We start from the raw sequence: 4,684 nt of genomic DNA, 5'->3' as shown, positions 1-4,684 counted from the left end.
AAGAAGTATGACTTGCTCCATTCTTTCACATGATGCAGGTGGTGTTGTTGATGATGTGTAGGAGATGCTTGCAGCTATGGCCACTTGTACAGCAGCAAGCATGCCACCAGTAAGGTGGCATGGCGCATGAGACATTAAGTTGAGATGTAGATCACAATTATGTTGTAGCATGCTGCCAGTGATGTCCCCATCATGGCACCACCACCAATTTCTATGCAGTCTGGTGATGGGGGTGGTTGATACAACTCATTGCGCCCTGGCAATATTATGGACTGGTTGCCATTATAAAGGCTGGAATTAGGTGATGGTTCTCCTACACAAGCTAATAATAGTACTACACTTCATCAAAACTTGCAACGGTTTTAATTGTATAAAACCTTGCTACTACAATTCTAGGATCTTCAGATTTATAAGTTTTTCCAACAGATTTGCATCTTAAGTTCAAAGGCTATGTGTAGATTGGAAGTCAAAATTAATTGTTGATCAGACTTTGTCTCTGGCTATTATACAGGGGTTTTTGGCCTACCCAAAAGGCACGGCTATAGTGATACCTTCCCACATAGGGTGTATATTGTAACCTTAGCATTTCACTCTTATTATGATGGAGGAAAATTTGTTAAGGAGAACACTTTGTTGCAGAGTTGGCTCTAGCATGAAGATGGCAATTCAAGCAGTTGGATATCCAGTGCAAGGGTAGCAGCGACTCGCGAGTCTTGAGACCTTGGAGGTGAAGTTAATACTAGGGTAGAAAGGGGTTTCACGGTGTGTCAAGGGACTAGTTGCATGCCAAATTCGGATGATAGGGCTACTAAAAACCGCCTCATCTCTCCACCCTTTGCACCAAGCAATATAGCTCCAGTGGGTGGATGTCATGCACTATCGACTGAAAAAGCTGGTCATCCAAGTATTAGCACTGTGCATGCTATCCACTAGGGCTGAGTGAGAAAGGCTACAAAATAAATAGGGTTGATGGAGCAAAAGCAACAAGTAGGGCTGCGAGTGTATCAAAAGGCAGAAGGCGACAGAGAGGTAGGCAATGTTCTGAATACAAGCGCTATAAAATCAATTAGCAATCATGTTCATGTATCATGCACAACAGAATCCGGATGTGAGAAGCGATATATATTGTCCACGTGTGTAGGTGTGGTGTGGGTGGTTGATGACAAGAGTGAAAGCAACCAAGAGGACCACTAGGTTGCCCCCAGCCTCACCAAGCTACAACGTAGATGAAAAGTGCAGTTGGGAGAGGAGAGGTTTCAGGAGTGGGGTTTTGGATTAATGTTGTGCAATTGACCATGGGGACCTCTCTCTCTCTCTCTCTCCCTCTCTGTCTCTCTGCATTAATGCACCATAACTTTAACAAATTACCATATATGCTTCTGACACTGGGACTTACCATGAGATCGTGAGCTTCCGCTCTGGCAGGCACTACATGTCCAGCTAGATGTAGTTGGAGCCTTGGAGGGCATGTCAACGTACTGTTCTCTTGCCCTCCAACCACATACCTCGTTGGAGGCAAGGGAGTCGGGACTACTTCATGCCCTACACACTGCACGTAGCTAGGTATGTGGTACCTCTAGAGTAGAAGCTCCTAATCCTAAGCACTATATGAAAAAGAATGAGAGACTTTATTTTTTAACATTAGAAAGCATCTCAAAATTCTTGTGCATGAAATGTACACAACTTGTTAGATGGGCAGGGTAGGAGGCATTGTACAGGGAAGTGCAGACTTGCCGGACGTCTTGATGAGTAGGGGACTCTCTACATAAGTGAAGGAGATAGGAAAACATATAAGTCGGAAGTGAAGGGCTAGGATGAAAACAGGATGAACACCTAGCTTTAAGAAAACTAAAAGTAAGACCAGCAAGGAATAACAAAAATAAAAGGTTTTTAACTACATATAGAAGTCTCACAACCATGGGAATAAAAAAAGATGTAACATTGATGCACCTTGGTAGAGTATTAGGCTATGGTCACGCAAGGCAACGCCCGACCACCTTTGACAACGTGCAGGTTCCACTAGCAAAGTTGTGTCAGTATGCCAAAACAGGTAGTCTTCAAACTATGCCCGTTAGTTGCTAGTCAGCTCAAGCATTCACTCACCTGTTGCGTCTCGTTCTCTCTCTCTCTCTCTCTATACTTGCTATTGCCCGTCATACTTTGAGCACCGTACTTGCCATGTCAGACCCGGTTGAGGCTTACTGATAACTAAGCCTTGCGTGACCATGCCCTTATGTTAACAAAAAGAAGCTCCTCACAACTATGGAAATGTATATTGTGAGGCTTTGGTACTCCTATGCAGAAAGCCAATGATCTGGCCAGATTTTATGTGTTGACTTGGGGTCTTGTGAGTCGGACCAGGGCTAGAAAAATACATTTTTCCTATCCGAAAAAAATAAAGAGAAACTTGAAGTTCTCCTAGTTTTTAGGTCAAAATTTGAAGCTTTTGCCGGTAATTACACTAAAACTTGTGTAAATTTGCCGGTTTTCTTAAAGGCAAGCTCAAAATCTAACCGGGATTTTATAATTTCAGCCGGTTAAAATACAGTAGACCCCGGTTTGTTTTTAACAGTGCTTGTGACTTCGTTTGCATGCTAGGTTCGTAGATAAAGCAACTTAACAAGGTCCTCCCATGGTTGCTTTTCATATTTGTTGGACATGAACTCCACATCCATTTGCGTTAAGGTTGGCACAATATCCACAAGGCCAGCTGCTACTAATCTAGTAACATGTTCAAGCACTTGCATGATCTCCCATGGTGATTCATAAGTAGTATCAAGTTTTCTAATATTGAGATGACAATAACAGTGGCGATAGCATATGAAGTTACATGTACATTTTGTATAAATTGGTGTGGATGCCATAGATAGATCTTTCTTTACATCAATTAACAATTCTTCAGTTTAGATTTAGATGATGTTCACTATCAAGCTTTATGCACGTTCAAAGTTCCTTTTAGTCCAAAAATTAAGAATTCTTCGTCTGAATTTTGCAACATTTAAAACTGCAAGATATTGGGAAATCGTTGTGTAGTTGCATTGGTTGTAAATAGAAATGAACCTTGCTTTATTTTGCACTATGGGCAGGCCACGTGATTTTATAACTTGTTTGAAACTAGTTTCAAAGTTTCACAGCAGCGGTCCTTGTAGCAGGAAACAATGCGGGGTAAATTTTGGACGCCCATCCTTGCTACTGAGTGCTGATGTTTCCAGAGTCAAGGGCTGCGTTATGATTTTCTTAAGGGCTTCAGGGCTACGTTATGATGATTCGTATGAGGACTATGGTTACATTGTACACACCTTCACACCTTCCCACGGAATTACAAGAAAAGCCATGCTTAAATTGGTGAAAGCACACTAGAAGAAAAGACAAACATTGGGCCCTATAATCGACCATTTCCTTCCATTGTGCCCATAGTGAGCAAGACCACCTATGGTCTTCAAATAAGTAATGCATATGTTGGAAGTTTACTTTCAAAAGAGCTATCTAACGTGCAATGGGTTTATTTTGTATATATATATTTTGGAGCATCCAACATCCACTTGTTGGTTACCGCAAACCTTTAGGTTGAGAAGAGAAGAGGAGAGAGAGAGAGAGAGAGAGAGAGAGAATGCCTGTTAGCATGAGCACACAAGGTGGAGATAGGGGTCTACTTTGCCCAACGAGGAGGTTTCACATAGAGAGAGAGAGAGAGAGGAGTTTTCTCGCAGGTAAAAGAATGAGAAAATCCAGTCGATAAGCTTGCTTCTATGTGTAGCTATGGTGGCCGCTATAGAAAGCTCTTCATCCATCTCTTCTCTACATAGTATCGTTTTGTGTCCGTCCTCTTTTTTAGCAGCTTCTTCCTTGAAGTCCTACCCCTCCCTCTCCTTCATACCCTCCAATGGCTCTTCACCTTATTTGCATGGCCACCAAGAAGATCTTTGCCCGTCCCTCCTCTAGAAAGAAGTCGTGGCTTCCTGGGGTTAGGAGAGGTGGAAATCTTGTCGATCCTAAATGGCTTAACGGATCACTTCTTTGTGACTATGGTTTTGATCCCCTCCAAATTGGAAATAATACAGTTGCCACTGGTGGTGAGAATCTTTGTGGGGCAAGCATGGAGCGGAGTCCCTTGGTTCCAAGCAGCCTAGAGCAATTGCTCCATTCTCTTTTGGAATGCTCCCAGTATTGAGTGGGCTAACCCTTGGTCTCACACATCAAAAATATTTGCAAATGCCGTAGGACTCCAAGGATACATTGGTGGCAAGTTCTTCAAACCTCTTGTGTTTGCTAATGAATTGAAGAATGACAAGTACATTCCTCGCTACTCTGAGTTGTAGAGGCTAAAACTCATAGAGATGAAGCATACTCTCCTTGCCATGGTTTCTATGCTCTAAATCCCATTCCATTTAGACCTTCGCTCCGGTTTTAGTTTTCTTGGAAAATCTCGCTCGGGCTTTGGTAAGACTCCAATCTAAGTTCATAATTGCCATGCATCCAACAAACCTTTCTTCTTCTCACTATTTGTGAGTTCCTATCTCTTGCCCTCTGTAACCGTGAGAATTGTTTCCGAATCTCTCTCTCTCTCTCTCTCTCTCTCTCTCTCTCTACGCTGGCTTTTGGGCAGCTTTGCCTATATGTTGAAATTAGGGTTGCAAGGAAACACACACAGCTTTGAGAAGACGAAGGAAGCTCAAGGCACACA

General features: G+C 42.6%; 1 pseudogene; it reads left to right on the top strand.

The window, feature by feature from the left end:
• The first annotated feature begins 3,759 nt into the window (after nucleotides 1–3,759).
• Nucleotides 3,760–4,376, top strand: LOC147425216 (chlorophyll a-b binding protein CP24 10A, chloroplastic pseudogene; annotated as a pseudogene).
• Nucleotides 4,377–4,684: the final 308 nt, after the last annotated feature.

The sequence above is a fragment of the Adiantum capillus-veneris genome, chromosome 25 (assembly GCF_014529385.1).
Source record: "Adiantum capillus-veneris isolate H3 chromosome 25, ASM1452938v2, whole genome shotgun sequence".
Taxonomy (NCBI): domain Eukaryota; kingdom Viridiplantae; phylum Streptophyta; class Polypodiopsida; order Polypodiales; family Pteridaceae; genus Adiantum; species Adiantum capillus-veneris.
The sequence above is the reverse complement of the archived record's forward strand: the minus strand, read 5'-3'. Positions and strand labels throughout refer to the sequence as shown.